Genomic DNA, 13,579 nt, shown 5'->3' on the forward strand with positions numbered 1-13,579 from the left:
AGAAAGTGAGGTAGGAATGCTTTGCTAAATGGAAATAGTTATGAATGCCGCAGTCTGTCAGGTCCTGCCCAGCTACCTGCTCGGTCAGTTCTCCCTATAGCGGGAGCCTCTCAGTTCTCACCTGCAGGCTCTGCCCTTCTCTGGGCTTGAGACAGCTTTGTTTTTTTAAGGGAACTTTAAAGAGATTTAATATCTTTAATCAGGGGCTCAGCTATAAATTGAAAGAGTGCCCTAGTACCTTCTTCCTATGTCCAAACCCAGTTTAAAAAGAAATTATTTTTAAATCACCAAAGTAATAAAAACACAGTAACCTCATCTTAAATTTGAATGTGCATTGGAATCAAGCCTCAGGGGTTAATGTTGATATCTGAACTGTCCAGAGATTTGGATTTAATTACCTAGGGTGTGGCTTGGACATTGGGATTTTTAAAAGCTTCCCTGCCTTACTCCCTGAATGAAACAATTGTTTTTATTTATTTATTTTTTATGCAGACTCTAAAAGTAGGGTTTATGAGGGGCCCAGTGATCACCTGATGTCAGAAAGCACAGAAGTGGCAGGAACAGGACTCATCATGGTAGGACTGTGCTGGAGTCGGGAACTGACTCCGTACCCTGGCGCACCCAGAGCAGGTCTGGGGAGTCCCCTACTTCACAGGCAATGCTCTCACCTCGGCCACTTGGTAAGGGTACACAGAATGAACAAAATCTGTTAAATCCAGACTAAGGAACTTTGAGTTTTAATCATCAGCAGCACCTCACTGTGCTCCTCAATATTTCCTTTCCACTCATACATGGATGTGATCTCAGGGATGAGATAATGCAGGCTGCCGGGCGCTTCTTCAGCCCTGGCAAGCTCTTTGGCAACCTTCAGGTTGGGGCAGGTGACAGTGGCTACTGAGACCTAGCCAGGAACATAGCTGGAGCCCGAGGCCAGCAAGGACTGGGACGGGGGGCTTCCCGAAGCCACAGACAGCAGGGCTCGGGGTAGCAGCAGAAGGCAGGAGGCTCCAGGCAGCAGTGGGAGCAGAACGACCTGGGCTGCAGACAGTTGATCAGACAGTCTCTCAGACACTGGACATTAGGTAATGAAGGACAGTGATCCCTGAGAAACTGGAAGCAAATGAGGTAAGACCTACGATTTCTCAAAATATATGTCTTGAGGGAGCGTTTTCAGGCTGTGGTGCACGTAGGGGGAACCCAGGGAGAGCCCAGCAGACCCTGCAAGTTGGGGAGACAAAGCTGTGAGTCTTTGGAGACCAAAGAGGCTAGAGTGTGCGGAGTACCAGAGGAGAGAGCTGCTGTGGGTAAAATCGTAGTATTTCCAGAATCTCTCACCTGGCTTTAGTGTTTCTCCATATCAACAGGTTTTTCCCACGGGTGGAGAGAAGTACTCCATCTCTATATCAGTGGGTAATTATATGGGCGAGGGAGGGCTTATCTGTACCTGAGAGGGTGGTGGGGAGGATTCGCTGCTTCTGCCACAGCAGGAGAGAGACAGACTCGGAACAACTACTTGTAAGCAATAAACGGGTTTTAAACTTTATTTCTCCCTTTGACTGATTTTGGTTTCAAAGGTATTTTGCCCTGGGATTTCCCCTCCCCAGAGTTACAGCTGCATAGAGTGAGAACTCTGGAGATCTACTCAAGTATTCAGCTGAGTACTTACTATAATATGCATGTGAAGAAACTGTCCTGTGACTAGAAAGAACCACTCAAAAGAAATAGAGGTAACAATGTTCAGTGCCCAGGAAGGACCAGGAATAGTGCCTGTTCCCATCAACCTCACGGTTCAAAGCCTCATGCTTCTCAGGGCGTTCGGCAAAGTACACAGAAGAGTATTTGCCTTCGTGGTGGAGAAAAATTAGCCCAACTCCAAGCACTTCTTTGGTCCCACCTAAGCTTAAAAGTGTACGGGTCAAGGGCAGGCCGCCCCAAGATGTGCTACTTTGGCATGTACATTATGTCAGAACTGGAAACTATCAAGACCCTAAAGATCAGAAGGAAACTCTGCCCCCGTCCCCCCACAACTGCGTACAAAGAATTTAGATGGAGGAACTGCTCCAGAAGAGCTACCACCACAGACACCGACATTATATGAACCATGCATGGTAGACAGGAGGAACGTGGCAAAGCCTGTTAAAATTTCTCCCTGCATCCCATTGTTTCTGTGGTAAAGCAAACATTTCTTTACCAAACATTTACTCTTTCAGATTTCCTTGAGTTTCTTCCCTTTCCCTTTGAAGTCCTGAACCCCAACCCCCTTCTCCTTAGTTCAGGATGACATATACCTCTTTGTCCCCGACTGTCTTTGGAATCTCATGTCAATGAATTGCCCATGCATATCTAATTAAACTTTGTTTTCCTCCTGTTAATCTGTCTCATGGCAATTTCATTTTTAGGCCCGCTGGAAGGACCTTGAAGGGAAAAGGAAAATTCTTCCTCCACAACAAAAGCAAGATCCGAAAGGATCAAACTCTTTCTAAATAATTGTATCCCAGAACAAAGTTTGGGAGTACTTTGAGAATTATACAAATATCCACCAGCCAACACATAACATTCACAATATCTGGTTCCAAAGAAAAAATTTACCAGACATGCAAAGCAGGCAATAATAAGGAAAAAAGTGAAACTTACAAAAAAAAAAAAAAAAGGGAAACTTACCCAGAATTGACATAGCTGTTAGAAATAGCAGACAAGAATATTAAGACAATTCTTATAACTGTACTATACACATCCATGTATATAATACAGAGACATGTAACTTTAAAAAAGAAGTCAAACTTTTATGAGTGAGATTAAAAAATACACTGTAACAAACCCACAGCCAACATCATACTTAACAGCGAAAAGCTGAAAGCTTTTCCTTTAAGATCAGGAATAACACAAGGATGCCCACTCTCCCCACTTTTATTCAACACAGTACTGGAGGTCCTAGCCACAGCAGTCAGACTAACACAAAGAAATAAAAGGCATCCAGATCGGCAAGGAATAAGTTAAACTATCACTGTTTGCAGATGACATGATATTGTACATAAAAACCCTAAACAATCCACTCCAAAACTACTAGAAATAATATCTGAATTCAGTAAAGTTGCAGGATACAAAATTAATACACAGAAATCTGTTGCATTCCTATACACTAACAATGACTAGCACAAAGAGAAATGAGGAAAATAATTCCATGCACAGTTGCATCAAAAAGAATAAAATACCTAGGAATAAACCTAACCAAGGAAGTGGAAGACCTATACCCTGAAAACTATAAGACACTCTTGAGAGAAACTAAAGAAAACACTAATAAATGGGTATACATCCCATGCTCATGGGTAGGAAGAATTAATATTGTTAAAATGGCCATCCTGCCTAGAGCAATCTACAGATTCAATGCAATCCCTGTCAAAATACCACAACATTCTTCAATGAACTAGAACAAATAGTTCTAAAATTCATATGGAACCACAAAAGACCCCGAATAGCCAAAACAATCCTTAAAAGGAAGAATAAAATGGGGGGGGATTATGCTCCCCAACTTCAAGCTCCACTGCAAAACCACAGTAATCAAGACAATTTGGTGCTGGCACGAGAACAGAGCCATAGATCAATGGAATAGAATAGAGAGTCCAGATATAAACCCACACATATATGGCCAATTAATATATGATAAAGGAGCCATGGATATACAATGGAGAAATGACAGCCTCTTCAACAACTGGTGTTGGCAAAACCGGACAGCTATATGTAAGAGAATGAAACTGGATAATTGTCTAATTAACTACATACACAGAAGTAAACTCAAAATGGATCAAGGACCTGAATGTAAGTCATGAAACCATAAAAATCCTAGAAGAAAACATAGGCAAAAATCTCTTGAATATAACCATGAGCAACTTTTTCATGAACATATCTCCTCAGACAAGGGAAACAAAAGCAAAAATGAACATATGGGACTGCATCAAACTAAAAGTTTCTGTACAGCAAAGGATACCATCAGCAGAACAAAAAGACATCCTATAGTATGGGAGAATATATTCATAAATGACATATCCAATAAGGGGTCAACATCCAAAATATATAAAGAACTAACATGCCTCAACACCCAAAAAGTAAATAACCCAATTAAAAAATGGGCAGAGGAGCTGAACAGACCCTTCTCCAAAGAAGAAATTCAGATGGCCAACAGGCATGTGAAAAGATGCTCCACATCCCTAATTATCAAGGAAATGCAAATTAAAACCACAATGATATACACCTCACACCAGTTAGTATGGCCAACATCCAAAAGACAAGCAACAACAAATGCTGATGAGGATACAGAGAAAGGGGAACCCTCCTACACTGCTGGTGGAAATGTAAATTAATTCGACCACTGTAGAAAGCAATATGGAGGTTCCTCAAAAAACTAAAAGTAGAAATACCATTTGACCCAGGAATTCCACTCCTAGGAATTTACCCACAGAAAACAAGATCACAGATTCAAAAAGACATGCACCCCTATGTTTATCGTAGCACTATTTACAATAGCTAAGGCATGGACACAGCCCAAGTGTCTATCAGTAGATGAATGAATAAAGAAAATGTGGCACATATACACAATGGAATATTATTCAGCCATAAGAAGAAAACAAATCCTACCATTTGCAACAACATGGATGGAGCTAGAGGGTATTATGCTCAGTGAAATAAGCCAGACAGAGAAAGACAAGTATACGAAATTATTTCACTCATTTGTGGATTATAACAACAAAGCAAAAATGGAAGGAACAAAACAACAGTAGACTCACAAAATCCAAGAATAGACTAATGATTACCAAAGGGAAGGGGTTGGGGGAGGTGGGTGGGAAGGCAGGAAGAAGGGGACTAAGGGGTATTATGATTAGCATACATAATATAGGGTGGGTACGGGGAAGGCAGTATAGCACAGGGAAGACAAGTAGTGACTCTATAGCATCTTACTGTGTTGATGGACAGTGACTGTAATGGAGTATGTGGTGGGGACTTGGTAATAGGGGGAAATCTAGTAACCACAATGTTGCTCATGTGAAACCTTCATAAGATTGTATATCAATGATATCTTAATAAAAAAATACACTGGATAGGATTACCAGTATATTAGACATTACAGTAGAGAAGAAAAAATTAGTAAACTTGAAGATATAACTGAAAGGGATAGAGGGAATAGATGAAAGAAAAGAGGGGATAGATGAAAGTAGAGGGGATGCAAACTCAACAGTCCAAGCAGGTTTATTGCTGAACCTGGGAGAGACTCCTCTGTCCTGGCCAGCAGAACAAAGGAAAGAGAGTCTCCAATAGGTCAAGAGGCTTTTAATGGCCAGGGTTTTGGGAGGGCTCTTTGAGGGGAGGGGTCAGGGGAAAGATGGGCTTGTGGCTTGCTGAAGTGTCCTCTAGAGAATGCTTGTAGCCTAGGTAAGATGACACCTAGGTCTCTCTGTGCTGGTGGGTGGGCTTATTCAAAAGGTGTTACTCAGGTCCAGATTCTATCAATAGCAATAGAAAATATCCAAAATGAAACACAGAAAAGAGAATTTTAAAATAATGAATAGAGCATCAGTTAAATGTGAGATAACTTCAGGTAGTCTAATCCATGTGTAACTGGGTTAAGGAAAGAAGAGTGAACAGAAAAATTATTGGAAGCAATAATGGCTGAAATTTTTAAAAATATGATGGCATATAGTCTGTTGAAAGAAAGCCCAATGAAATCCACTTTTAAAAAAGCTACTGAAACTAATAAAAAGATAACTACACAAAATTAAGTTGTATTTCCATATACTAGCCGTTAAGGTTGGAGGCACCGGAGGGAGGAGTGATCATGTCAGATACTGATGATGTGCCAAAGTCCCCGGCTGCTGCCCCCTCCCAACCTGAAAAATGTGCCTTAGGCTAGCCAATCCTTGCACTGCTGTAAATCTAAGCTCTGCCTCCCCCTACCTTCTTTAAAAACTCGCTGCCTGCCCTGCTGAATGTGACTTCCCCGGCCTGTGACTAGCCAGACCGGGGAACATCGCCCGGGATTGCGCTCAAATAAACTCTCTAGCCCTTTGTTGCCTCTTGTCACCTGCTTATTTTGGTTAGAATTTATCTTACATTTGGTGCCGAAAAACTCAGGAAGGAGCGTGAGCGCAGGGACCCGACTGGCCATTGGTGGCTCTGCCCCCTCCTTCCCCGACCCGGGACCTCAGCATGCTCTCCGCTGCGTAGACTATTTTCCAGTGAGTCCCTCAGTTTTCCCCGGTCTGTTTCCCTTCCTAACTCCGTTTCACCTTGTCCATCCGAAATTGTAGCTACGTCCAGGTTTGGGCATCCGGCCCATCTGCTGTGGGCATCCAGGATACCCACCCCTGGCCCTGCGGTGTGGGAGACGGCCCTCACCTGGGCTGTCTCCCTTGACTTGGCACGCTTGGGACGCTGGGCGCCCATCTCAGTGGGATTAGTTGGGAAGTGGCGCAGACATGGGGAACCAGCCCTTGAAAGCAGAGGCTCAGACCCCGCTGTGGTGTCTCATTTCTAATCTGGCTACTCTATATTTGTCCCGGGAAGTTTGCAAATAGAAGCTAGTCTTTCTTTGCTCTGAGGCCAGGCCTCAGTATCCCTTGGACAATCAATCTCGCTGGCCCCCTGAAGGAACTTTCGATTTTGGCCTCCTCACCGACTTGATTAATTATTGCCACTGGAGCAGAGAGTGGGGTGAAATCCCATATGTGCAGGCTTTTTGGACTTTGCGCTCCTGCCCAGACCTTGATGTTAAGTGTTCAATGACTCAGGTTCTCCTGGCCTGATCTCTAGTTAAGGATTGTCAGCCTCTTACTCTGCCCAGTCCTTCCTTTTCAGATCCGCCAGAGAACCTTGGTCTCCCACCTCTCTCAGCTCCCTACTCCCACCCTTCTCTGCCACCATCTTTAAGTTCTTTGTCCTCCCCCATGTCGCCACCATCTTAAAGTCCTACATTCTCAACCATGCCATTGTCCTGCTCTCCTCTTCCGGTGGCTGCACCACCCCCTCCCCATCTCCTTCCACCTTCACCGCCCTCTTCCCCCACCAGAATGCTCTCCTCCCGCCCTCCGGTTCCAGAAGCCACGGACAAGACTCATCCCAGCACAGACCTGCCTCCTTTCTCTCCTGACCCTACACCCTTCCCCACACCTGCCGTTTTGTAAGTGGTCTGACATGGTTGTTGAGAGTGGGTGAGCTGGGCGTATCAAGTGAACATCTTAGTGATTGTGTATTGCAGTGTGTGTGCTCGCCTGCAGCCTGAAAATTTTTGTAGTGACCTAGAATCTTAGTTTTGCTAAGTTAAGTAGACATATTTTGTGCTTAGACATTATGCTGTAAAGCACATGGTGTCAGGAATTATAAAGTATGTTCATGAGTTTGTTAATCTAAAGAATGCTAGTGCAATCGTTTACAATAGCCCACTTCTCAGTGTTCACTGAAAATTAAAATTCCTAATGGTTTTGAGGTCTAATTAAAGCTATTTAAAGAAGAAAACATCTCTACTTGCTAAAAAGATGTGTGTTTTAATAAGAGAAAGTATAAAGAATAAAAATTCGTTTTGTTGAGGGTGAAAGAAGATAATTGTTCTAAAGTACAGCTATTTTTTAAAAGAGGGAGAACACTGAATGTAAAAGGAAAGTTGTAGAAAGCTTGTGGAAGAATCTAGTATGGTCATGCTACATAAAATTAAAGCAAATGAGTCGCAGTATCAAGTACACAGCAAAATTAAAATTTTGTTTTCAATTAAAAAGACAAAGTTTTCTTAACTTAGTCTGCTCTCAATGTTGAAAGATTGCAAAGAGTTCTCTAATTGTTTTATCAAAAGTTTCTCATGCTTAAAGTTGCAATGAGTTGTCTGAATATTTAAGATAATAAGATCTTAATATGAAAAAACTAAAAGCTAAGCTTTGCTAATAACTGTGTAACCTTCTGTATTTGCCTTTAAAATCTTTTGTTGTCATTCTAGTTAAATAGATAAGTATTGTTTCATAGTAACTTATGATTCTATTTAGACAAATGCCTTAAAAAAAAACTTTAACAGCCTCCTAAAATCAAATTCAAAAAGGTGCTTTTACCTCTAGTTAACTCTGATATTTTCTAGAGGGCCCCTGGAATATGTCAGAGGAATTTTTTCTCATTAGAGAAAGTATTTGGCCAATTTAACTTATTTATCTGATACAAAATTACCTGCTTAATTACCTAGAAAGCACTGTTAAAGAGAATAATGCTAAACTTTGTTACTGAATGTTTTGTGTTAAAGAAATATCCAAATTTCCTTATGTCAACTGTCTTACAGTAAGCGCTCATCAGATATTTAATCATTGTCATTTGTAAGTCTTTTGTCATTTATAGTCACTGTTTTATTACTCCTAAACTAGTAAAGAACTAGATTTCACCAGAACAAGTATTAGTTACATAAGACGTAAGTTAAAAAAGCATAAAAGAGAGCCCAAACTCCACTCCGTGACCTGATAACCATGGCCTTTAAAGTCTTTAATACCTGTGTTGAAGAACATGAGAGGAGGACAGTGCCCCAAACCAGAGCCTTTGCAGCGGCCCTGCAGCTGGCAGGACAGGGGTCTCATCACACCAAAGACCGGTCTGGAGCTCATTAGCTTCTGGGACCCTGCTTCCAGTGTGGCCAAGAAGACCACTGGGCAAAGAGATGCCCCAACCCGACCAACAAGCTGACTAAACCCTGCCCGGTCTGCAGTAAGAGAGGTCATTGGAAAGTAAAGTGCCCAGTTGCAGAAAGTTGTTCCCCCGCGACAGAGTCTCGTGGGAGAAAGGCCCCCCTGAGGGACTCCCCTCCAAACCTGCTAGGCCTACTCGAAGACTGAAGATGCCTAAACTTGAACACCCCTATCACCCTTGCTGAGCCCCAGGCCATGCTGTGGGTAGCAGGTAAGCCCATCTCCTTTTTAATAGACACAGAGGCTGCCTACTCTGTTTTACCTTCCTTTCATGGGCATTTACATCCTTCCCAGGTCTCGGTCATGGGTGTCATGGGAACCCTCTCTAAGCCTCTAGAGACAAGTCCGGTAGCCTACACATTTGAGAGCCATCTTCTTACCCACTCATTTCTAGTCATTCCATCCTGTCCCTTCCCTTTGTTAGGGGGAGATCTCCTCTCCAAGCTTAGTGCCTCTATCTCCCTGCCTCTTAGTCATCCCCAACCAAGCTCACTTATCATCTTAGCCAATATAAGTTGTAGCCCTGAGCTCTCCACAGACCCTCCTGTACCATCGACTGGCATTAACCCAATAGTCTGAGACACCTCTACTCCTGTAGTGTCAAGCCATCATGCTCCAGTCCTCTTCTGCCTCAAAGACCCATCCTCCTCTCCTTCTAGACCCTAATTTCCTATTTCCCAAGCCCATCACAAGGGCATCCTACCTATCATTAACTATCTTCTTTCTCAAAGGCTTCTGGTACCAACTAATTCTCCCTGTAACACTCCAATCCTTCCAGTCAAGAGGCCATCAGGGGCCTACCAGCTTGCTCAAGACCTGCAGATAATCAACAAAGCTGTAGTCCCTCTTCACCTGGTCATCCCTAACCCTTATACTCTCTTATCTGAAGTTCCCCCGAACACCTCTCCTACCTACCTTACTTCTCACTCCTAAGAAAGATACCCCCTTGTCCTGCCCAATGCTTGTCTTTCCATTCTTTCGTCCAGGCTGCCTGCTACGAACAAGCCTCAGTCTCTCTCTCATCGTCCAGATTACAGTACTAGATGGGGCAAAGCCTGAGTGATCATGCTAGATGTATCTCTCCTGAGAGACAAAGGCAACATATCTGCTGGAACCTCCGGCCACCGATAGAGAGGTCGGACAGTAGAAGTGCACAAAATCATGTGGATACATCAGTACTCACCCCTTCCCTCCAAGCCGCCTCTGGCCTCCCACCAGCCTCAACCCTACCCGCGTCGCCCCTCCTCAGCCGGAAGTAGCCAGATCGAGTTGGCACCCATTATAACCAAAAGGCTGGAATGTAGGGTTGGAGGCACTGGAGGGAGGGATGAGCACGTCGGACACTGATGACGTGTGTGCCAAAGCCCCCGGCTGCTGCCCCCTCCCAACCTGAAAAATGTGCCTTAGGCTAGCCAATCCTTGCACTGCTGTAAATCTAAGCTCTGCCTCCCCCTACCTTCTTTAAAAACTCGCTGCCTGCCCTGCTGAGCGTGACTTCCCCGGCCTGTGACTAGCCAGACCGGGGAACATCGCCCGGGATTGCGCTCAAATAAACTGCCTGGTCCTTTGTTGCCTCTTGTCGCCTGCTTATTTCGGTTAAAATTTATCTTACACTAGCAATGAACAATTGAAAATTGGAGTAAAAAATATAATTTACAATAACATCCTAAACTTTGAAATATTTAGGGATAAATGTGATAAAAGATACGAAATCTCTATGCTGAAAACTATAGAACATTGCTGAGAGACTAAAAAAGACCTAAATAAATGGAGAAATGGACTATGTTATGGTTCCGAAGACTATATAGTGTTACTATGTCAGTTCTCAAATTGACCAGCAGATTCAATGCAGTCCCAGTAAAAAAATTCTAGCAGGCTTTTTGTAGAAACTGAAAAGCTGCTTCTAAAATTCATATATAAATGCAAGAGCCCAGAGTAGATAAAAATTTGATTTTAAGGCAATATAAAACTATAGTAGCCATGACAACAGTAAAATAACATTTAAAAAGAACTTTCATTCATCTTGCCCCATATACAAAAATTAACTCAAATGATAGACCCAAATTAAGTCTTGAAAGAGACTTCTCCAAAAAGTTTCTGACATTTGGTTAAGCAAGGTTTTCTTAGACACCATACTGAAAACACAGTCTAAAAGAACAAATCAATAAATTGGCTTTCAGTGGAATTAAAAACTTCTGCTTTTCAGAAGACACTGTTAGAAGAATGAAAAGACAAGTCACAAACGGGGAGCGAATTATTTGTAAATTATGAAAAATGAAGTACCACAATATGTAAAGAACTCTCAAGGCTCATTAAGAGAACAAACAGCACAGCAATGAGCAAACAAGTTGAATACCTCACAGGGTAGATAGATGGATAATAAACACGTGAAAAGATGCTCAACGTAATTATCAGGGAGAATGGGGTATATTGTCATCCTAAACCAACGAGAAGGAGGTAGGGAGCCTAAGACTTCAAAGGAAAAGGGAAGTAATTCAGAGGAATATGAAAAGAGTACATGTGTGGTAAACAAAATAGTTGATGGACAACAAAGAAATAATGGGGCACAGAGAGAAATTATAACAGATTTTGCCACATCCCTTCCTGTCTACTACACCTCATTTACATTATAATAGTTATCTATGGAGATAGCTCTCTTCCTGGAACAGTTTCTCTTATCGAAATTCCTTTAAGCATTGGGGAGGGTGGGAAGTGGCAGGATTCTAGTATCTTCTTAAGTCTTTTGGATCCTGATGGTTTTCAGCTCAAAATATTCAAAATAGTCTGAGTGTCACATTGGCATATCTTGGTGCAGCCAGCTCTTGGCCCCTACAATGTGCATCTCCAATGGTGGCAAATGAATTCTCTCTCTTGCTTTATAAACTCATAGGTTTTTATTTATTCCGTGTTTTACAATACGGGTGACTCTTGAACTACATAGGTTTGACCTGCACAGGACCCCTTGAGGGCTTTCTTTCAATAAATACATTGGAAACTTTTTGGAGATTTGTGACAATTTGAAAAATCATTTTTTCTCTAACATTATAAGGATACAGTATGTAATACATACAATGTATGTGCTAATCAAAACAACAGTAGACTCAGACACTGAGAAGTTAACCACTCAAAACTGAGAAGTGGTTAGCATGAGGGAGGGGTTGAGGTGGATGGGTGGGGAGCGTGAGGGGGATAAAGGGGCACAAAAATTCCCAAATATAATGTAGATTGGTCATGGGGATGGTAGTATAGCATGGAGAATATAGCCAATGATTCTATAACATCTTCCTATGTTGACAGATAGTAACTGCACCAGTGGGGGGTAGGATTTAATAATATGGCTGTAAGTCTGGGGAGAGGAAATCCTGGGGCAAAATACCTGTAAAAACAGAAATCAGTCAAAGGGAGAAATAAAGTTTAAAACCCATTTATTGCTTACAAAACTGCAGTCTGGCCCATCTCTCTCTCCTGCTCCAGCAGCAAAACTGGCCCTCCCCCTCACCTCTCAGGTATAGATAAGTCCTCCTTGCCCAGGTAATTCCTCATTGATATGGAGATGAACTCTGCACCCCTGAGTGTTGCAAATATACTAAAGCCATACTTTACACCTCTGAATGCTTATTGATATGCAGATGTACCAAAGCCAGCCGAGATACTCTGGAAATGTTACAATTTTACCCACAATGGGTAACTGTTGAACCACTGTGTTTTATGCTTGAAACTAATATAAGACTGTGTATCAATAAAAAAAAGAAAAATTTTAAAAATGGGAGAAGGCAGGCTGTGTTAGAAGATACACTTTTGGATACATTTGAGGGGAAAAAAGATGTGTGTTAATCTATTGTTTATGTTATCATTAAGGCTTCCAGTCAATAGTAGGCTATTAGTAGTTCTGGGGAGTGAAAAATTATATGTGGATTTTTTACTGTGCAGGGAGTGGGTGCCCCTAACCTCCTGAGTTGTTCAAGAGTCAGCTGTTATTACATTCGTGTTTTTGTTGTTGTTAATATACTAATTGTCTCAATTTTTTTTTAATTAAGGTATGATTGATATACACTCTTATGAAGGTTTTACATGAAAAAACAATGTGGTTACTACATTTACCCATATTATCAAGTCCCCACCCATACCCCAATGTAGTCACTGTCCATCAGTGTAGTAAGATGCCACAGATCCACTATGTGCCTTCTCTGTGCTACACTGTTCTCCTCGTGATCCCCCACACCGTGTGTACTAAACATACAAACTGTCTCAAATTTAGGCAGTGGAAGCCCCACCAAGCTGGCTTTTGTTTCTTATTGGTGCACACTTATAATCTTAGAGCATGATATTTTTTGGCACAATGAGATGCTCCAGGCTCTACTTATGCTTTCCTTTGCCCAAACTCTAGGATCAGCCATTTCTCCAAGAGCCCTGGCCAGCTTTAATGGGGAAAGGTATTAGACTTAAGATTTGGGCTCTAAGTGTGCTCATTGCTGCTGGTTTATTATTATTTCCATGCCTTGCCTTCCACTGTATACATCTAGGAATATATATGATCATGAGGTTATATTATTATTTCAGATTCATAATTGTTTTTTCCAAACTTCTTTGACTTTATATTGGGATCTCTCTTACATGGAAAATTTTGATTAATAAAAACATAATAACTTACTTGCTTTATCCTACATTAGCCATACAATAGTTTCAAAATTACCATGCCAATGAGACTGGGAACATGGGTGTAGTCAGAGTAGGGTGAGGGCCTCCGGAAAAAGCAAGGCAGGATATTTAGTCAGAGCAGTGTTAACAACATGCAAGGAAATCCCCTACCAAACTCTGTGTTAAACATTAAGCTCAAGAGTCGTTCTTCAGTGAGTTCAGTTAATATTTCCCAGATA

The 13,579-nt window shown here is 42.0% G+C and overlaps 1 pseudogene; it reads right to left on the minus strand.

Annotated features, from left to right (window-relative positions):
- Positions 1–570: 570 nt before the first annotated feature.
- On the minus strand, positions 571–6,157 carry LOC118920155 (protein CutA-like; annotated as a pseudogene).
- Positions 6,158–13,579: the final 7,422 nt, after the last annotated feature.

This window comes from Manis pentadactyla, chromosome 5 (assembly GCF_030020395.1).
Source record: "Manis pentadactyla isolate mManPen7 chromosome 5, mManPen7.hap1, whole genome shotgun sequence".
NCBI classification, from domain to species: domain Eukaryota; kingdom Metazoa; phylum Chordata; class Mammalia; order Pholidota; family Manidae; genus Manis; species Manis pentadactyla.